This window comes from Salmo salar, chromosome ssa19 (genome assembly GCF_905237065.1).
Source record: "Salmo salar chromosome ssa19, Ssal_v3.1, whole genome shotgun sequence".
Taxonomy (NCBI): Eukaryota; Metazoa; Chordata; class Actinopteri; order Salmoniformes; family Salmonidae; genus Salmo; species Salmo salar.
Genome location: NC_059460.1, coordinates 30,343,936 through 30,367,174, shown reverse-complemented (window position 1 = coordinate 30,367,174; position 23,239 = coordinate 30,343,936). Strand labels below are relative to the sequence as shown.

The following is a 23,239-nucleotide window of genomic DNA, read 5'->3' as shown; positions in this document are numbered from 1 at the left end:
CCTATAATAACTACAACCTGAAACTTCTTACCTGGGAATATTGAAGACTCATGTTAAAAGGATCCACCAGCTTTCATCTGTTCCCATGTTCTGAGCAAGGCACTTAAACGTTAGCTTTATTTCATGGCACATATTGCACTTTTACTTTCTTCTCCAACACTTTGTTTTTGCATTATTTAAACCAAATTGAACGTTTCATTATTTATTTGAGGCTAAATTGATTTTATTTATGTATTATATTAAGTTAAAATAAGTGTTCATTCAGTATATGCAATTGTCATTATTACAAATACAAAATGGCCAATTAATCGGTATCGGCTTTTTTTTGGGCCGTCCAATAATCGGTAACGGTGTTGAAAAATCACAATCGGTCGACCTCTAATGTCAAGTTGGTCAAATGAAAAAATCTAATGAAAACAGAAATGGGACAAGTTAGGTATGAAAACGTCCAAGTCACCACTGAGGCTGTAGAGAGAAGGACAAATTAAATAAACCGTATACTGTACCTTTGTCTGCTTACTGCAGGGGAGCCACCGCTGACATCGTGATGCATCTGAATGCCGCTGTGAGGGAGGGGGAACCAGGAACCAGACAAAGTGAAAGAAAGAAAAAAGAGGAAGAGAAAGAAAGCTGCAATTACAGCACCATTACTGGCTGTGTTGTAGTTAACCCAGATGCTCTCTCTCACACTAGCAGGCACAGACTGACAACAGCAGCCTTCCTCATCAAGATAATGTTTCCTCCTGGAGCTGACAAGTAGCCATGTGACCGGAGTCAGTGACTCGACAATGAGTCAGAGACTTGACACACACACACTATGAACACATTTTTAGTCACAATTGAATACCTTATAGGCCCTAAACTTAGAGGCAATCTGCAGTTCAAACAATAATAAAGTGGTTGCCCCGGCGCTGTTTTGGTAAACAGATGAGGGATGGGGCTGGAGAAATGTAACCACTCTCAAATTCATAGACAGAACTAAGGATGTAAGGACTGACCATCTATGATATCAACAATATAGTTTTAATCATGTTGAGGCTGTACAGTGTTTGGTTTACAATTGCATTGTTTACAAACAAAGTAAAGCAAGCTTATATTATTGGTTCTAAAGGGATACGACAGTTGAACTAAGCCCATGAGGCATTTCTAAGTTATATACTTCAAGAATCAACGGTATAAGTAAATAAAAAATGTATGTAGCATATAAATGTTATACCAGTAACTTGAACTTCTCAAAAATAACACTTACTTCCTTGTAATAGAACAAGGCCAGAGTGATGGAGTCGTTTAGCTAATCTTGCGTGAGGAAAAACTTCACCTTCCCAGCAGACTAATATACAGGATAATGTGACCCTGTATCAGGAAATACCTGATACATCAAATCTTATTCGTTACATTCGGTAAATACAACTGGTGTAGACTTTACCGTGAAATGCTTGCTTACGAGTAAAACAATAGTAACACATGAGGAATAAGATAAAATACAGAATGTCGCTATATATATATATATATATATATATATATATATATATATATATATATATATATCTCAAAAAAATAAAAGGGAACACTTAAACAACACATCCTAGATCTGAATGAATGAAAAAATCTTATTAAATACTTTTTTCTTTACATTGTTGAATGTGCTGACAACACAATCACACAAAAATAATCAATGGAAATCCAATTTATCAACCCATGGAGGTCTGGATTTGGAGTCACACTCAAAATTAAAGTGGAAAACCACACTACAGGCTGATCCAACTTTGATGTAATGTCCTTAAAACAAGTCAAAATGAGGCTCAGTAGTGTGTGTGGCCTCCACGTGCCTGTATGACCTCCCTACAACGCCTGGGCATGCTCCTGATGAGGTGGCGGATGGTCTCCTGAGGGATCTCCTCCCCGACCTGGACTAAAGCATCCGCCAACTCCTGGACAGTCTGTGGTGCAACGTGGCATTGGTGGATGGAGCGAGACATGATGTCCCAGACGTGCTCAATTGGATTCAGGTCTGGGGAACGGGCGGGCCAGTCCATAGCATCAATGCCTTCCTCTTGCAGGAACTGCTGACACACTCCAGCCACATGAGGTCTATCATTGTCTTGCATTAGGAGAAACCTAGGGCCAACCGCACCAGCATATGGTCTCACAAGGGGTCTGAGGATCTCATCTCGGTACCTAATGGTAGTCAGGCTACCTCTGGCGAGCACATGGAGGGCTGTGCGGCCCCCCAAAGAAATGCCACCCCACACCATGACTGACCCACCGCCAAACCGGTCATGCTGGAGGATGTTGCAGGCAGCAGAACATTCTCCACGGTGTCTCCAGACTTTGTCACGTCTGTCACATGTGCTCAGTGTGAACCTGCTTTCATCTGTGAAGAGCACAGGGCGCCATTGGCGAATTTGCCAATCTTGGTGTTCTCTGGCAAATGCCAAACGTCCTGCACGGTGTTGGGCTGTAAGCACAACCCCCACCTGTGGACGTCGGGCCCTCATACCACCCTCATGGAGTCTGTTTCTGACCGTTTGAGCAGACACATGCACATTTGTGGCCTGCTGGAGGTCATTTTGCAGGGCTCTGGCAGTGCTCCTCCTGCTCCTCCTTGCACAAAGGCAGGAGGTAGCGGTCCTGCTGCTGGGTTGTTGCCCTCCTACGGCCTCCTCCATGTCTCTTGATGTACTGGCCTGTGTCCTGGTAGCGCCTCCATGCTCTGGACACTACGCTGACTGACACAGCAAACCTTCTTGCCACAGCTCGCATTGATGTGCCATCCTGGATGAGCTGCACTACCTGAGCCACTTGTGTGGGTTGTAGACTCCGTCTCATGCTACCACTAGAGTGAAATCACCGCCAGCATTCAAAAGTGACCAAAACATCAGCCAGGAAGCATAAGAACTGAGAAGTGGTCTGTGGTCACCACCTGCCGAACCATTACTTTATTGGGGGTGTCTTGCTAATTGCCTATAATTTCCACCTGTTGTCTATTCCATTTGCACAACAGCATGTGAAATGTATTGTCAATCAGTGTTGCTTCCTAAGTGGACAGTTTGATTTCACAGAAGTGTGATTGACTTGGGGTTACATTGTGTTGTTTAAGTGTTCCCTTTATTTTTTTGAGCAGATATATATATATAGAGTACCAGATCAATGTGCAGAGATATTTGAGGTAGATACAGTGCCTTCAGAACGTATTCACAACACCTCATAATGTCAAAGTGGAATTATGTAAAAAAAGAAAAGAAAAAAAGTTTACACACATTAATTTGAAAAGTTGAAATGTCTTGAGTCAATAACTAAATGTGCTTAAAAAGACCCATAATAAGCTGCACAAATACTGTCCTACATAATTTAATGACTACCTCATCCCTGTACAAAATGATCTGTAAGGTCCCTCTCTTGAGCAGTGAATTTCAAACAGATTCAACCAAAGACCAGGGAGGTTTTCCAATGCCTCGCAAAGGGCGGCACCTATTGGTAGATTGGCAGACACTGAATATCCCTGTGAGCATGGTGAAGTTAATAATTACACTTTGATGGTCTATTATTTAGGGATGCACGATATAAAAAAAAGATTGGAATCGGCAGATATTAGCTGAAAATGCCAAAGTCGATGTGCAAAACCGATGTCAAAGCTGATGTGCATACCTATATAACGTAGATAGATGACGTAATGACGCCACAAAAAATACAGCGTGTGTGTGTTTGAACTATAACTGTACTAGAAAGCTTAAGGCCGCTACAATATGAAATATCGGTATCGGGTTTTGTGGCAAGGAAAATATTGGATATCGGTATCGGACAAAAATGTAAAATCGGTGCCTCGCTAGTACAAATAAACCCAGTCACTTCTAAAGATACTGGCGTCCTTCCTAACTTAGTTGCAGGAGAGAAAGGAAACCACTGATTTCACCATGAGGCCAACGGTGACTTTAAAACAGTTACAGGGTTTAATGGCTGCGATAGGAGAAATGATCAACAACATTGTAGCTACTCCACCATACTATCCTAATTGACAGCGTGAAAAGAAGCCTGTACATAATAGAAAATATTCCAAAACCTGCATCCTGTTTGCAACTAGGCACTAACGTAATAATGCAACAAAAAAATCTGGCAAAGCAATTCACTTTTTGTCCTGAATACAAAGTGTTATGTTTGGGGCAAAACCAACACAACACATTACTTAGTACCACTCTCCATATTTTTAAGCATGATGGTGGCTGCACAATGTTATGAGTATGCTTGCAATCGTTAAGGACTTGGAAGTTTTTCAGTAAAAATGTTTTTTTTTATGGAATGGAGCACAGGCAAAAATCCAAGAGGAAAACCTGGTTCAGTCTGCATTCCACCAGACACTGGGAGATTAATTCACCTTTCAGCGGGACAATAACAAGGCAAAATCTACACTGGAGTTCTTAACCAAGGAGACAGTGAATAGTCCCGAGTGGCCGAGTGACAGTTTTGCCTTAAATCTACTTGAAAGTCTACGGCAAGACCGGAAAATGGTTGTCTAGCAACGATCAACAACCAATTTCACAGAGTTTGAAGAATTTTTTTAAATAATAAAATGTGCAAATGTTGCACAATTCAGGTGTGGAAAGCTCTTAGAGACAAACAAAGACTCACAGCTGTAATCACTGCCAAAGTTGCTTCTACAAAGTATTGACTCGGGGATGTGAATACTTACAGTACCAGCCAAAAGTTTGGACACACCTACTCATTCCAGAGTTTCTTTATTTTTACTATTTTCTACATTGTATAATAGTTTTGATGTCTTCACTATAAAATAACACATGAAATCATGTAGCAACCAAAAAAGTGTTAAACAAATCAAAATGTATTTTATATTTGAGATTCTTCAAAGTAGCCACCCTTTGCCTTGATGACAGCTTTGCACACGCTTGGCATTCTCTCAACCAGCTTCATGAGGTAGTCACCTGGAAGGCATTTCAATTTACAAGTGTGCCTTGTTAAGTTCATTTGTGGAATTTCTTTCCTTACTGTGTTTGAGCCAATCAGTTGTGTTGTGACAAGGTAGGGGTGGTATACAGAAAATAGCCCTATTTGGTAAAAGACCAAATCCATATTATGGCAAGAACAGCTCAAATAAGCAAAGAGAAACGATAGTCCATCATTACTTTAAGACATGAAGGTCAGTCTATCCGGAATTGCCCACACACGACAACTGCAATGAGTCGTTTCCACATCCTCAAAGGATATTGGGCAACGATATCCTGGCAGATCAAATTGCTTCATTTTAGATTAGATGAAAGCAGCTAATATCGGGGAGGAAATCTCGACATCTACATTTTAGAAATGGGGTTTTAGAGAAGTAGCTTTTTCTATATGCCATGGATGTGGTTTTGGTATAACTTAGTGCTTCTGAGATGCGGAAATGACTGCCATCAGGCTACATTGTAGTCCAGAGGCATAGTACGTTACCTCCATGAAGAGAAACAGAACTATCAATCCCATTAACTTCAAACAATTCCACATAAGTCAGCTAAGGGAGTGGATTATACAAGTTTTGAACAAAGTGTGTAGTAATTTGAATCTGAACACTTATCCACTTGGCAGTCGGTCAAACAACAAGCATTCCACATCAGCTTATATGAGATTTAGTCCTAAAGAATTGCCTGTGACTATGGGTAACAAAGCTCTATGTTAACATGCGTGTGTGTGTGTGTATTGGTGTCCATGCATGATTGTTTGTCAGTGGGTAAATAATTATGTGCTCACAGGGAGTCAGTCAAATGACAGTTTTGGGGAAAGAAACGCAAAGCAAAAGCCATAAAAAGTTAAAACTATAGAGGCCACCTTAAAGACTGGGGTTTTCCTTTGTTCCGATCGTGCTCTGGAAATATCATTTATCCATTGGGAACTGTGGTCAGTCCTATAAAAAGCGGTGTGAGCTTCTTTGGATTGTGGCGGACGATGAGCAATTGAGCATTGTAAGCCGTTTTACCTTGGCCACCAGACAGTAGCCTAATGCTCAACAGATTGCTGTTTCCAATTCAAACTTTCTTCCTCTGTAACACAGCCAACTACACGCTCTTCCTCAGTTCCAAAAGAAAAACAGCATACATACTGTATTTGCTAGCGGAAATAGTTGTGGTGAGCTACAGCATCGTCCAAACCAACGCTGGCTAAAGTGACTTAAATTCTGTAACTGGGGAAAAACATGGGCTGTGATGATACCAGTATCTCAATATATTTTCCCATGACAAAAAGGAAACATTGTTTCCTTGACACGATACTAATGAGTATGGTGATACTGGTACCACCTCAGCCCTAGCAAAAACATGAACATCAAACCAACAATATCAATCAACTAGTCTAAATAACAGATTAAAACTCCTTACTGAAGCAGATTCCCTCCTGCTTCCTGTCATTTCGATTCCTGTTACTGCAAGTCCAGAGACGGAGACGCCCATTGTAAAATGTAGATTTTTGTGGAAATTAACCATTTCTTTGATTAGTGCTTGGGGTTATTGTTTTACTGGAAGATCCACTTGTGGCCAAGTTTCAGCCTTCTGGCAGAGACAACCAGGTTTCTTTTGACGCCAAACCCACCACTGGTATATGGCCAAAGACCTCTATATTCATATAATCTCACCGGAGCACAGGTTCCAATCCAAGTGCCAATGCAGTTTTGCAAACTCCAGGCATTTACATTTGTTGGTTGCTCTCTAGGGATGTAACGATTCACTGATACGCATTGGTCCCAATTAAAATGTTTAAGATACATTGGTCCGCGGACCCCAAACCGATACAATTGTTGCACGCATCATTCAGAAAATCGATTCAAGCCTTACAAATCTCAGATTCACACATATATTCCCATCTGCCTTCCAAAAATAGCTCATATTTTCTGACAACCGATAAGCTCTGACCAAAGCAAGGTAGGCGGCCTGTTCCTGATCTTGCACATTTGCGCGGCACCTTCTGCATTCAAATGCTAAAATGGCTTCATAAAAGTAAGCTACCCGAGGACAACTCTCATCTGGCTATAACTGTTGAACGTGGCTTACAATAGATTTTATTATGGTTGTTCAGGTTCACCATCAGCAATAGTTTTGGTAGTTTTGGTTTAAACAATCAGTGTATATAGTCATTTTTAGATATACAGGGTAAAGTCGAAAATGTCATAATGAGGACATCAATCACTTTTGTGAGGCGCACTGCATGGCTGAAGCGAGAGAAGATCACTCCGTAAACATTTTCCAAACAGTCAAAACGATTTTGAGATTTTACCCTAAGCAGTGCAATGTATACAGTACCAGTCAAAAGTTGACACCTCATTCCAGGTTCTCTTTATTTGTATTATTTTCTACATTGTAGAATAATAGTGAAGACATCAAAATATATTTGAGATTCTTTAAAGTAGCCACCCTTTGCCTTGATGACAGCTTTGCACACTCTTGGCATTCTCAACCAGCTTCATGAAGTAGTCACCTGGAATGCATTTCAATTTACAGGTGTGCCTTAAGTGAATTTGTGACCCGATTCAGGAAACTAGGCGTATGTCTCAAGTCACGACTTCACAGGAGAGCCGTTTGAAAGGAAAATATTTTATCAAAATGCGTTTTTTGGCAGAAATGCCTTCTTGAACATGTGAACTTTCATGTGCCTTAATAAAACTCGTATCGCTAAATACTAATAAAATTGTTAAATTATGAGCCTTGTTAGTTAAGCCACATAAAAGATAGCAATCTTCCCACTAGCCATGATTGGCTGATATGAGAGGGCTGGACATGCTGAGAGAGGATTAGTCTGCCATAGAAGCTCTTCAATCTGTGTTGGTAATCCTGTCTTTTTTTTTATGTATTGTGTAGTGGAGCTGCATAAGTGCGGCTCCCCACTTTCTGGAGGATCAAGTTTTGAAATCCGTGGAATTAGAGTATGATATCTAAAGAGATGGCGGAAACACCTGTCTCCGGATTACATCTTTAAACTAAGGGCAACCATGGCATGTCATTACTGACAGGGAGACGTCAATGCACAATGATCTACACAGGTACGATATTCTAGCGTTAGCTAGCTAACGTTACATTTTCAGATATTACACACTCATTTTCACAGAATGTGGTTTAATTTCAAAAGTGTACTGTTAGCTAGCTAACATTGGCTGGCTTCCTAGCTGATGTTATTATTCGTTTCCCAGAGCCATTTGCTGTTCTAGTTAGAACCTAATAATGTTAGCTAGCTAACATTGAACATGGTTGGTTAGCTCCCAGCACTGTGGCATTGTTGGCACTGTTCATTGTTGTTTAACTAGCTAACATTAGCTGGCTGACTCGTTGGCTAACGTTGTGAACTTGCACTTTGTTTACCTAGCTAGGTACATTGTTTACCTAGCTAGCAAGCTATATGCCTTAAGCTAAAGTGTACTTTTAGCTAGCTAGCTAACGGTAGCTGGTTCCCTAGCTAAAATTCATTTTCCCAGTGCCGTGTGCTGTTCTAGTTAGAGCCTAATGTTAGCTAGCTAACATTTAACATGGTTGGTTAGCTCCCAGCACTGTAGCATTGTTGGCACTGTTTATTGTTTAACTAGCTAATGTTGGCTGGCTGGCTTGTTAGCTAACGTTACGTGACGTATGTACAACACCCATTGAATATGGCCGGTGTCAGGAAACTTCTGCAAAAAAGCGTAATGAAATTGTTGCCAGCAGAACTGGTTAGGCTGTTTTCATTTAATCCAGAGGTAAACAAATCGTCGGCCAGAGCGTCAAGTGTGCGCGTTGAGAGTGAAACGAGATGATGGGGCTAAAGCTTATGGTGAGAACGATGCTGAAATGGGTGCAGACAGAGCTCTTCAATAGATGGCAAAACATTCAAAGGTGATTTTCTAAAAAGTGAGTTTACAAGTTGATCAACTTACAAAGCAGAATTACTTTCCCATTGTTACTAAAATACTGTGTATGATATACCATTTTCTAGCTCTGAGTCTCTACTTTTATATAATGTAAAAAACACCATTTCAAATATTGCTACATTGGACCGAATCCAGGTGGTGAGTCACATTAGTGGAATTTCTTTCCCTCTTAATGCGTTTGAGCCAATCAGTTGTGTTGTGACAAGGTAGGGATGGTATACAGAAGATGGTACTATTTGGTAAAAGACCAAGTCCATATTACAGCAAGAACAGCTCAAATAAGCAAAGCAAAACGACAATCCATCATTACTTTAAGACATTTAGGTCAGTCAATCCGTAAAATATCAAAGAACTTCGACAGTTCAAGTGCAGTCGCAAAAACAATCAAGCGCTATGATGAAACTGGCTCTCATGAGGACCACCATAGGAAAGTTACCTCTGCTGTAGAAGATAAGTTCATTAGAGTTACCAGACTCAGAAATCAGCAATTAATTGCACCTTAGATTCCAGCCCAAATAAAAGCTTCAGAGTTTAAGTAACAGACATCTCAACATCAACTGTTCAGAGACTGCGTGAATCAGGCCTTCATGGTTGAATTGTTGCAAAGAAACCACTACTAAAGGACACCAATAAGAAGAAGAGACTTCCTTGGGCCAAGAAACACGAGCAATGCACATTAGACCGGTAAAAAATGTGTCCTTTTGGTCTGAGTCCAAATTAGATTTTTGGTTCCAACCGCCGTGTCTTTGAGACGCAGAGAAGGGGAACAGAGGATCTCTGCATGTTTGGTTCCCACCATGAAGCATGGAGGAGGTTTGATGGTGTGGGGGTGCTTTGCTGGTGACTGATTTGTTTCAAATTCAAGGCACACTTAACCAGCATGGCTACCACAGCGGTACGCTATCCCATCTGGTTTGGGCTTAGTGGGACTATCATTTGTTTTTCAACAGGACAATGACCCAACACACCTCCAGACTGTATAAGGGCTATTTTGGCAAGGAGAGTGATGGAGCGCTGCATCAGATGATCTGGCCTCCACAATCCCCCGACCTCAACCAAATTGAGACAATTTGGGATGAGCAGAGTGAAGGAAAAGTAGCCCAGAATAAAAGTGCTCAGAATATGTGGGAACTCCTTTAAGACTGTTGGAAAAGCATTCCAGGTGTAGCTGGTTGAGAGAATGCTAAGAGTGTGCAAAGCCGTCAAAACAAAGGGTTGTTACTTTGAGGAATCCAAAATATATTTTGATTTGTTTAACACATTTTTGGTTATTACATGATTCCATGTGTTATTTCATAGTTTTGATGTCTTCACTATTATTCTACAATGTAGAAAACAGTAAAAATAAAGAAAAACCCTTGAAAGAGTGTGTCCAAACTTGACTGTGTGTGTGTTGTGTTGTGATATATATATATATTTTTTTTTATCTTTCTCATTGGCTTTGTCATAGCTACATTTTGTCAAATTATAAATATTGATACATTACTAGCTCAAACAAAATCCCCAAAAATGACAAGTTAATTAGTGGGTGATTTCAGAACCAAAGTGGGTGGACAAAACAGGCTACATTGCAACTCCTAATCTGATGGTGGTAGATGCCTAGTCTCCCTTATGGTTTAGCTATGGAATGCCGTTTGGGTCTTTGCATGTCAAAAAAGTTACATGTCAAATAACACTATTTGACGTGCCAAATAAGGTTGTTGACCAGTCAGGACCTGAATATGACTGCACGTCACAATAACACATTAATTAATTTACGTAGTTATTACACAATCACTCGTATTTCATATGTCACAATGATTCATTGATATGTATGCCATGACGCTGGTAAAGTTGTCTCGCGCACCTACAGTGCTGGTCATAAAAATAAAAAAAACCTAGCTAGCTCATGGATGCAAACAATGTTCCCCAAAAACATAGCAAAATGACAATCTGTTTCAGTAGCGTCATCTAAAATAACCCTAATTTCTAAGACAGTTCTTATTTGATTAATGGTGGTCGGACCCATCCATGTGAAGCTAGCCACAATAAGCTAGTCCACAATAGTGGACTTTGCGGCTAGCCTTCAAAATAAGTGTAATTGACAGTGATGCAAATTATTACAAATAGTACAATTATGCCATAATTGAATAGCTCATGCTAAACGAGGTTGGAATGTTATATAAAATCTACAAAATACAATTAGTTAATTTGACAAATCTGTTGAAATCACACTGGATGTATTATACTTTAGAATTGCATTGGGGGCATACTTATTTCACTGTACAGCCTTACCTATGGATTGTGGCTCAATGACAGTCTACTCAGTGACACCCAGAGAACGTTAGCGTCATAGCTCTTATTGCGGGACTCTGAAACAACTGAATTGAGCCACATTTATTGTCAACCTATGTGTTTTGAACACTATTCCCGAGGAAAAACAAAACCGCGTGGATATTGGAGTCTCATAACTCTGAGGAGGACGTTGGGGAAAAAATATATTGGGTATGGAGTAGACTGATACCCCATTTCATTGATCCCCAATCCTTCGGTAAGGCTGTACAGTGCAATATGAATGTCAATACACACAATAGGCTGACTGAGGTGGTGATTTCACACAGTCACAGTCCCGCGATAAGAGCTACAACGCTAATATTTGCGTAAATGCTTCACAGTTGTATTCTGTGGGTGTCACCGAGTAGACTCATACCCCATTTCATTGCTTCACAGTCCAACATTGTTTAACATGATCTAGTCTAAATATGGCATGATTCCACCAATTGTAACCTTCTGCCTCACTTTCAAAGAGGTACTTCTTTTTTGAAGGAAAACCGCAAGTGCCTCTAATCCTTAAAAAATAAAGTATTTTACCTTTAACTAGGCAAGTCAGTTAAGAACAAATTCTTATTTTCAATGACGGCCTAGGAACAGTGGTTTAACTGCCTTGTTCAGGGGCAGAACAACAGATTTTTACCTTGTCAGCTCGGGGATTTCATCTTGCAACCTTTCGGTTACTAGTCCAACGCTCTAACCACTAGGCTACCTGCCGCCCCTAATCCTTATTGGGGCAAGCGTCAAAACACATAACCCGGTCCGGTCGAGCCTCACTATCCAGATGAAACTAGCTGGCTGCTTATAACGTTAGCTTTGGGCAACAGGGTTAAGTTATTTAGCTATTATTTTCATGAACTGAAATTCAATTTCAATAGGCGAACAACAATACTTACAAGGATTCCTAAATCATTGCTAAGAATAATGAAAATGACTGCAGTTTCTACTGGTCATTGTTTTCAGGCTGGTTGTATTGGTGCTAGCTAGCTAGCTAGCTAGCTGCCCCAGAAGTTGCGGTCAAACAAATAATTCTTTATTATCATCATCATCATCATCATAATCATCAACGCGGTATTGTATACACATCGTTCGTGGGCGGTGTTTGCAGACTTTTCTGTACAGCTTTGACAGTGCTACTGATAGTGGTGGCGCTTGGCTTTCACGTGCAAATTCAGAACACACAACATTCTATAATAGAACAGTATTATTTGTCATGTCAAATTAAAAGCTTATTTGACCCGTCAAATAGTGTTATTTGACGTGCATATTTTCTGACACGCAAAGACCCAAACGGCGTTCCATACTTAGCTCCGGTTTCTACAGAGTACATTCAGTGGCAAGAAAGTATGTGAATCCTTTGGAATTACCTAGATTTCTGCATAAATTGGTAATCAAATTTGATCTGATCTTCATCTAAGTCACAACAATAGACAAACATAGCGTGCTTAAACTAATAACACACTATTGTATTTTTCTTGTCTATATTTAATACATTTTAAACATTCAGTGTAGGTTGGAAAAAGTATGTGAACCCCCTAGGCTAATGACTTCTCCAAAAGCTAATTGGAGTCAGTCAGTTAAGATTGGAGATGTTGGTTAGAGCTTCCCTGCCCTATTACATTTTTTTTAGTTTGCTATTCACAAGAAGCATTGCCTGATGTGAACTATGCCTCGAACAAAAGAGATCTCAGAAGACCTAAGATTAAGAATTGTTGACTTGCATAAAGCTGGAAAGGGTTACAAAAGTATCTCTAAAATCCTTGATGTTCATCAGTCCACAGTAAGACAAATTGTCTATAAATGGAGAAAGTTCAGCACTGTTGCTACTCTCCCTTGGAGTGGCCGTCCTGCAAAGATGACTGCAAGAGCACAGCGCAGAATGCTCAATGAGGTTAAGAAGAATCCTAGAAAGTCAGCTAAAGACTTAAAGAAATCTCTGGAACATGCTAACATCTCTGTTGACGAGTCTACGATGCGTAAAACACTAAACAAGAAATGGTGATCATCGGTTCACCACAGAAGAAGCCACTGCTGTCCAAAAAAAAACATTGCTGCACATCTGAAGTTTGCAAAAGTGCACCTGGATGTTCCACAGCACTACTGGCAAAATATTCTGTGGACAGATGAAACTACAGTTGAGTTGTTTGGAAGGAACACCCAACACTATGTGTAAAGAAAAAAAAAATGGCACCACACACCAACATCAAAACCTCATCACAACTGTAAAGTATGGGGGAGGAAGCATCATGGTTTGGGGCTGCTTTGCTGCCTCAGGGTCTGGACAGCTTGCAAACATCAATGGAAAAATGAATTCCCAAGTTTGAGGAGAATGTAAGGATATCTGCCAATTGAAGCTCAATAGAAGTTGGGTGATGCAACAGGACCCAAAACACAGAAGTAAATCAACAGAATGGCTTCAACAGAAGAAAATAACACTTCTGGAGAGTCTTGACTGCAACCCGATTGAGATGCTGTGGCATGACCTCAAGAGAGCAGTTCACACCAGATACACCAAGAATTGGGTTGTCTCGTGGGTTGTCTCGTGTGGCTCAGTTGTTAGACCATGGTGTTTGCAACGCCAGGGTTGTGGGTTCGATTCCCACGGGGGACCAGTACGGGAAGAAAAAAAAAAATGTATGAAATGTATGCATTCACTACTGTAAGTTGCTCTGGATAAGAGCGTCTGCTAAGTGACTAAAATGTAAAATGCAATATTGCTGAACTGAAACAGTTTGGTAAAGAGGAATGGTCAAATTCCTCCTGACCGTTGTGCAGGTCTGTCTGATCCGCAACTACAGAAAACATTTTGTTGAGGTTATTGCTGCCAAAGGAGGGTCAACCAGTTATTAAATAACATTTTTCCACCCTGCACTGTGAATGTTTACACTGTGTTCAATAAAGACATGAAAACATTGCTATTAGTTTAAGCAGACTGTTTGTCTATTGTTGTGACCTAGATGAAGAGCAGATCATTTTATGACCAATTTATGCAGAAATCCAGAAAATTCCAAAGGGTTCACATACTTTTTCTTGCCACTGTACACTATAGACATACATAACACACAGAAGTCCTTGTGTTTCTTGGCTATTTACATTGTTTTGTTCACAAGCTAGGTTGTTTTTCTATGTTTGAGTTTCAACTGCTAAGGAAGCTTCTACTAGTCAGACAATCTCACAGGCACAAACATGACTCCAGTCACATTACCATGGTAACCTCCCACCACAGTTGAACATTTGTCATCTGTGATATTTTGGTTAAAAGACTCCGGTTACAAAAAATGTTCTATTCAACATACCACATTAGTTACATCTTATTAGTAATACATTTGCTTATGTTTTTTTGTGTTTTGTGGATGTAATTGTAGCAGCAAGTGTTTTTGGGGGCTGTTAAAAAAAAAAAAATCTGAGTTGCTTGTAGATTTTTAAATCTACCCGCCACAGTGACTGGTGAAACAAAGTTCATTTTATGCACTGATTACATTAGTTTTATTTGAGTACTATTATTTCATTTGAAGTCATCTCTATAGAGCTGCTGCCTATGCTGTCTGACAAATCACTATTTTAGTAGTTATTCAAAGTAAATTAGACTTAGTACCAACTATCAATCACTTAGATCATGTATTTTCATGTAGAGATACCTCGAAGCAACTGCTCTCCATCCCTCTCAATCGAGCAGTCTTCGGTCTCTTCTCTACCTCTGTCTGCCCCACACTAACCTAACCTAGTAGGTGTAAAAGTAACACAGACCGAACAAGTAGGCACGCAATGGACTATGGTCATTTCAGTTAATTACCATGTTTTCTGTGCTAAACTACGTAGAATATTGGCCTGTTGGAAACTTCATCACAGTTAGTGCTTGATCTGATTTATCTCTAGAGAAACTGAGCTTACAGAAGAAAAAAAAAAAGGAATACAAATAGTTGAAGCGACATTGGTCAAATAGTTGTTTAAAAAAAATTACACTATTAGTTGGTCTGCAAACGGCTAGTTTGTCTTTTCTTAGCAAGTTGTGGCTAAAATACATTGTTAGCCACTAATGCTAAATCGCTAGGTAGCTGGCTAGCTAGCTGTAAAATCAGAGTCAGCACAAATGTAGCTAACTAAAATACAGCCTGATACTACCAGTGCTGGTGTAAGCCTGAATCAGTATGTTTGTGGAATGGTATCTTCTAAATCAAAGAGGAAAAAGCAAAACCTGAATATGTTAGCGAGCTATCTACCTGAATTGAGAATATACATTAAAAATATAACATTGTATACGGTCCCCAAAGAAACACTGACTAACACTTCGGTTCCTACCCTTTCCCAATTTCTCCTTGGCTTCCTGTTCTTGTGACGTCAAACAATGTATTCAAAGTGCAGCCGACTATATCAACTATCGAATTACAATAATCATTATATTCCCATGATTTAAACAGTTCAACAACTTTAGGCCATATACATCATGCAGTCCTACCTGAAAGTGTTGAAATGATAACAAAAGTGCAGACATTTATTAAAATGCTTAATTATTTGGGGGGGTTGAAGTTGGACTGAACAGTATAAAACAAATCAGAATGGCAAATGCCCCATTGAAAATCACTTAGAATTTATGTTGTCACACTAGGGTCCTGAATAATTAAAACTTGTATTATTCAAAACTGTCAAATATTTTGTGAAAAATATTGTGATATGATATTTTGGCCATATCACCCAGCCCTAGACTAGGTCAGAGCTGGTACCATTCCTTGCAAAATATACTTTTATAATCTACTATTGAAGTTGTATTTATATTTTTTGGACTACAATTGTAAGACTAATACAAAAGCTATGCACTTGGCATCAGTCTGAATAGAAAGCTTTAAATCTTTGGTATAAGAAGGTGAGGAATTAACTCCTGATCCAGATCAAAAAGCATGGCAAATCTACATACGTTTTTTTTTTTTTTTTTACAAACACCAAAGAAGAATTCCAAAATCCCCAGTTAAGGCCTACATGGTTTGGTACTAGTAATCGTTGTACACGATCATGTTCTCATCTGGCCATTACACACACCAGCAATGGCCACTATGAAGCCTAATCTCTCAGATCATGATCTATTTGCATTTGTATGGCTCAAGCTCTGGTCAGTGTTACAGCAGCTGTTGCATACCAATGTTTAGGCCTGAATACAGACCATACCGCTATACAAATGTCAGTGTGGATGACTCCTTGCCATGTTATTCAGTATATCCACTTAACTCTAGCGTAGTGCACAGTGTTGTCATGCCCACAGGCACTGCCCCCTCAGATTTGTCCTGTTTTTACATTTTTCAGATGTTCAATTAATTACTAAACATAATTAAGCCCATGTTTTATCATAATTACTTACAACAACAAAAAAATCTATCGTCTGTATTTTGCTGAGGGGGCACACTGACTGGACCAGGCAAAGAGTACTCCCCCCAGTAAGTGGTTCCTTCCAAGGTGCACAGAGCAAAAGAGATGCCTAGGCAGGATGCTAGATACTCTAGTGGATGCAGTATCGTCAGGGGAGGAGAGAGTGACACACTGCAGTTGATTTGATTTTAGCTGCCAGTGATAGGCAATAGGTATGTTTGTAAATTAATCTGATCAAGCTATGTAGCCTTCTTGATGAATAAATCAAACAAATGTTTTGTTTCTCCGTAATACTAGCCACCTAGCAAATTTATGAAGTTGGCTTTAGCTAACCAGCTAGATTGGGAACCCATCTTACAACCTCATAAAACTAGATACAAAGCCATTTCAGGCTATCAAGTTAGAGTAGCTTGTCTATCTATCTTAGCATGCATGTCTGCTGGCAAGGTTGCTAAACTTTAGAAAAGCAAGCGATTACTAAATGTACTGAATAAGACAACATTCCTTTCAAAATTTTACCCGCAGAGATGCAGAAAAGCATATTTAGTTTCTTACATTTTTAAAGAACCATCAGTCAGGAGGATGCAGACAGCTCAAGAGGTTTGGTTAGATATGAAGAAAAGTACTTGATTTAAATGTCAATTTAACAGGTAAATGCTTAGATAACCTACGCAGAAGAATATATATATTTATTTTACATGGTATTGGGAGTAGAGGTCGACAGATTGATTTTTCAGCACCGATACCGACTATTGCAGGACCAAAAAAAGCCGATATATAAATAAAAATTGTCCGATTTAATTGATTATATATAAAATGCCAATTACAACAATACTGAATGAACAATGAACACTTATTTTAACTTAATATAATACATCAATAAAATCTATTTAGTCTCAAATAAATAATGAAACATGTTCAATTTGGTTTAAATAATGCAAAAACAGTGTTGGAATAGAAAGTAAAAGTGCAATATGTGCCATGTAAAAAAGCTAACATTTAAGTTCCTTGCTCAGAACATGAGAACATATGAAAGCTGGTGGTTCCTTTTAACATGAGTCTTCAATATTCCCAGGTAAGAAGTTGTAGTTATTATAGGACTATTTTTCTCTATACCATTTGTATTTCATATTTCTTTGACTACTGGATGTTCTAATAGGTACTTTAGTATTGCCAGCCTAATCTCAGGAGTTGATAGGCTTGAAGTCATAAACAGCGCAATGCTTGAAGCACAGCGAAGAGCTGCTGGCAAACGCAGGAAAGTGCTGTTTCAATGAATGCTTACGAGCCTACCACCGCTCAGTCAGACTGCTCTATCAAATCATAGACTTAATAATAACACACAGAAATACGAGCCTTAGGTCATTAACATGGTTAAATCCAGAAACTATCATCTCGAAAACAAAACGTTTATTTTTTCAGTGAAATAAGGAACCGTTCCGTATTTTATCTAACGGGTGACATCCATAAGTCTAAATATTGCTGTTACATTGACAACCTTCAATGTTCTGTCAAAATTATGTAACATTCTGGCAAATTAGTTCGCAACGAGCCAGGCGGCCCAAACTGTTGCATATACCCTGACTCTGCGTGCAATGAACGCAAGAGAAGTGACACAATTTGCCTAGTTAATATTGCCTGCTAACATGAATTCCTTTTAACTAAATATGCAAGTTAAAAAAAAATATACTTCTGTGTATTGATTTTAAGAAGGTATTGTTGTTTATGGTTAGGTACATTCGTGCAACGATTGTGCTTTTTTTGCAAAAGCACTTTTGTTAAATCATCCCCCGTTTCGCGAAGTTGGCTGTCTTTGTTAGGAAGAAATGGTCTTCATACAGTTCGCAACGAGCCAGGTGGCCCAAACTGCTGCATATACCCTGACTCTGTTGCACAGAACGCAAGAGAAGTGACACAATTTCCCTAGTTAAAAGAAATTCATGTTAGTAGGCAATATTAACTAAATATGCAGATTTAAAAATATATACTTGTGTATTGATTTTAAGAAAGGCGTTGATGTTTATGGTTAGGTACACATTGGTGCAAGACAGTGCTTTTTTCGCGAAGGCGCTTGTTAAATATCCCGTTTGGCGTAGTAGGCTCTGATAAATTAACAGGCACCGCATCGATTATGTGCAACGCAGGAGAAGCTAGATAAACTAGTAATATCGTCAACCATGTGTAGTTAACTAGTGATTATGTTTTAAGATTGATTGTCTTTTATAATATAAGTTTAATGCTAGCTAGCACCTTACCTTGGCTCCTTGCTGCATTCGCATAACAGGTAGTCAGCCTGCCACGCAGTCTCCTCGTGGAGTGCAATGTAATCAGCCATAATCGGTCTCCAAAAATGCTGATTACCGATTTTTATGAAAACTTGAAATCGGCCCTAATTAAAATCGGCCATTCCGATTAAATTGGTCGACCTCTAATTGGGAGTAATGATTATGGATTCCAGGTGTTTATGGCTCTGTTTCAGGTGTTTGAAAAATGCACAATTCTCCAACCACCCCACATCCATCCTCACGTAAAATAATGGACGCATGACGCCCCTGGTACTGTTGGCAAAAGTAAAATCATTAGCGAACAAAATGATCAATACAGCTGTGCCAACAGCTTGTGGACCCAGCCCGCATAAATGCTCAGCGTGCTAAGGTGTCATTGTTAGTCCACGGGAGAGCATCTCAGGTTGCACTGGTACTATAAAATGTCAATGTTCTCACGAGATGGTAATGGTAAATGTGAAGCTTTTTGATCTACACAAAATAGTCCATGTCAAAGTGAAAATATTTTTTTACTAATTAATAGAAATTCAATAACTAAAATAGTCGTTGCATAAGTATTCACCCCCATTTGTTTAGGCAAGCATAAATTAGTTCAGGACAAACATTTGACAAAACAAATCACATGGGTGTTTACATTATTATGATTTTTTTATGACTACTCCTTCCTCTGTCAAATATTGAATTGGTAGATGGGTAACAATAACAAATCAGACATTGGACAGATCTTTAAGTTAATAATTATACTGTGGATTTATTTAACCACGCAGAGAGATCAAAGATGCAGTTGTCCTTCTGAACTGAGCTGCAGGACAGGAAGGAAACTACTTAGGAATGTCACCATGAGGCCAATAGCTGTGATGGGAGGAAACTGATGCTGGATCAACAACATTGTAGTGACCCCATAATAACCTAAATGACAGAAGGAAAATAACTATAAATATATACAGAATGAAAATATTCCAAAACATGCATCTTGAATGCAACAAGCCACTAAAGTAATACTGCAAAAAAAACGGCAAAGGAATAGACTTTTTGGCCTAAATGCAAAGCCTTATGTTTAAGGCAAATCCAACAACACGTCACAGAGTAACGGTCTAATTTTCAAGTCTGGTGGTGGCTGCATCATGGTATGGGTGTGCTTGACATCGGCAAAGACTGGGGAGTTTTTCGGAATGGATGTTTCAGTCTGCTTTACACCGGACACTGGGAGAGGAATTCACCTTTCAGCAGGACAATAACCTACAAGACAATGCCAAATCTACACTGGAGTTGCTTACCAAGACAGTGAATGTTCCCGAGTGGCCTGAAATCTGCTTGAAAACTTATGGCAAGACTTGAAAATTGCTGTCTAGCCATGATCCACAACACCGTCACAGAGCTTGAATAAGTTAAGAATAATGGGCAAATATTGCACAATACAGGTGTGCAAAGCGCTTATGTGACATACCTAAAAAGACACAGCAGTAATCGCTGCCAAAGGTCTTTCTAAAATGTATTGACTCAGGGGGAAAGTAGTAAGGGTGCCAAACAGTATGTGGTTAGGTATGTAACTAGAAGCCCCAATGGGGTTTAAAGCAATGACTGTTGGCCAAAGAGTAGGCTATCCAAAGAGTTAAGCCAAAGTAATTGTAACACTGCTTATTTGATGCCTGCTGAGTAGAGCAGTTTCAGCTATACTGAGTGATTGGAAATGGAAAACAGCATTGATATCACATTTGTTATGGATATGATACACCTTTTTTTATGGTTTCTTAAGCCCTTTGGAGAAGGAAAGAGATGTGTTTATCTTTACAGATAAAGTACTGAACCAATTCATTTGTGAAGGAAAGCTGAAAGGAAAATAAACAAATAGTGATAAGAACGCAGGAGGTGTTCTCCCGCCTTTCCTTCTGGATGATGAATCAATACACAATAACATAGCCTATGTGAAGTGCTCCACTAAGCCCTGTTGGTGGTGAATTTACATTGTTACACAAAGTCCAGTCTTAACTGATCATTTCACAAATGGAGCTGCTTGATTTCCTCCAGTGAAGCCAGAGAAAAACAAACCACAGCTCTGAGATCACGACCGCAGAGAGATGATATGTTCCTACAGCATCCTGACGTGTTCTTGGATCAGGACCATTCCGCTAATGATTTTCTAGCTCCTAAACAGACATACTTTTTCTTTAAATCAAACGTTCAGTTTCCGACACCTGGAGTAGACTTTCTCAGCTGGACTGTGAATCAAATATGACAGAGTACGTGCTAGTGGTTGGGGTGTGTATGTGAGAGGAAGACTATCTTTTAAAAAAAGGTCAACTGCCTTTTAGGTAGGCCTTAATACTTTTGCATAACTCTGAAGATTTAATCAAACACAAACAACTCAATTAGATTTTTCAGATCCTAAATTAGCTGCCTAGTGCCTACACTCCTATGTCACTGACATTTAAAAAAAAAAAATGTTTAGGCCTATCACCTGGCGATATGTCAGGCATCAGAATCGATTGGGGCTCTGCGATAAACCTCAACAGTTTTTGGTCATCTCGGAAGTTTACATACACCTTAGCCAAATACATTTAAATTCAGTTTCACAATCCTGACATTTAATCCTAGTAAGAATTCCCTGACTTAGGTCAGTGAGGATCACCACTTTATTTTAAGAATGTGAAATGTCAGAATAATAGTAGAGTGTGTGATTTATTTCAGCTTTTATTTCGTTCATCACATTCCCAGTGGGTCAGAAGTTTACATACAAATTGAGTGTATTTGATAGCATTGCCGTCAAATTGGTTTAACTTGGGCCAAACGTTTCAAGTAGCCTTCCACAAGCTTCCCACAATAAGTTAGGTGAATTTTGGCCCATTCCTCCTGACAAAGCTGGTGTAACTGAGTCAGGTTTGTAGGCTCCTTACTCGCACACACTTTTTCAGTTCTGCCCACTAATTTTCTATAGGATTGAGGTCAGGGCTTTGTGATGACCACTCCAATACCTTGACTTTGTTGTCCTTAAACAATTTTGCCACAACTTTGGAAGTATGCTTGGGTTCATTGTCCACTTGGAAGACCCATTTGCGACCAAGCTTTAACTTCCTGACTGATATCTTGAGATGTTGCTTCAATATATCCACATCATTTTCCTCCCTCATGATGCCATCCATTTTGTGAAGTGCACCAGCCCCTCCTGCAGCAAAGCACCCCCACAACATGTTGCTGCCACCCACATGTTTCACGGTTGGGATGGTGTTCTTCGGCTTGCAAGCCTCCCCCTTTTTCCTCCAAACATAACAGCTGCATTTTTGTTTCATCAGACTAGAGGACATTTCTCCAAAAAGCACAATCTTTGTCCCGTGTGCAGTTGCAAACCGTAATCTGGCTATTTTATGGCGGTTTTGGAGCAGTGGCTTCTTCCTTGCTGAGCGGCCTTTCAGGTTACGTCGATATAGGACTCGTTTTACTTTTGTACCCGTTTCCTCCAGCATCTTCACAAGGTCCTTTGCTGTTGCTCTGGTGTGGTGGTTCCATGATGTTTATACTTGCATACTATTGTTTGTACAGATGAACGTGGTACCTTCAGGCATTTGGACATTTCTCCCTAGGATGAACCAGACTTGGAGGTCTACAATTTTTTTTCTGCGGTCTCTGCTGATTTCTTTAGATTTTCCCATGATGTCAAGCAAAGAGGCACTGAGTTTGAAGGTAGGCCTTGAAATCCATCCACAGGTACACCTCCAATTGACTCAAATGATGTCTATCAGAAGCTTCTAAAGCCATGACATAATTTTCTGGAATTTTCCAAGCTGTTTAAAGGCACAGTCAATTTAGTGTATGTAAACATCTGACCCACAGGAATTGTGATACAGTGAATTATAAGTGAAATAATCTGTCTGTAAAAAATTGTTGGAAAAATTACTTGTGTCATACACAAAGTAGATGTCCTAACCGACTTACCAAAACTATATTTTGTTAACAAGAAATTTGTGGAGTGGTTGAAAAACTAGTTAATGACTCCAACCTAAGTGTATGTACATTTCAGACTTCAACTGTGTGTGTGTATATACACTGCTCAAAAAACTAAAAGGGAACACTTAAACAACACAATGTAACTCCAAGTCAATCACACTTCTGTGAAATCAAACTGTCCACTTAAGAAGCAACACTAATTGACAATACATTTCACATGCTGTTGTGCAAATGGAATAGACAACAGGTGGAAATTATAGGCAATTAGCAAGACACCCCCAATAAAGGAGTGGTTCTGCAGGTGGTGACCACAGACCACTTCTCAGTTCCTATGCTTCCTGGCTGATGTTTAAGTCACTTTTGATTGCTGGCGGTGCTTTCACTCAAGTGGTAGCACGAGACGGAGTCTACAACCCACACAAGTGGCTCAGGTAGTGCAGCTCATCCAGGATGGCACATCAATGCGAGC

General features: G+C 39.5%; 1 protein-coding gene across 3 annotated transcripts in view; it reads right to left on the bottom strand.

Moving 5' to 3' along the window:
* Nucleotides 1-23,239, bottom strand: part of LOC106578671 (anion exchange protein 2) — a 117,324-nt gene that overhangs the window by 73,794 nt on the left and 20,291 nt on the right. The window contains exon 2 of one of the 3 annotated variants that reach the window (XM_014157741.2): nt 507-563. The exons of 1 other annotated variant lie outside the window; for it this stretch is intronic. The gene's annotated coding sequence lies outside the window, so the exon portion shown is untranslated. Of the gene's footprint in view, nt 1-506; nt 721-23,239 lie in introns of those variants that run through there. One more of the 3 variants, XM_045702201.1, reaches the window with a different exon arrangement.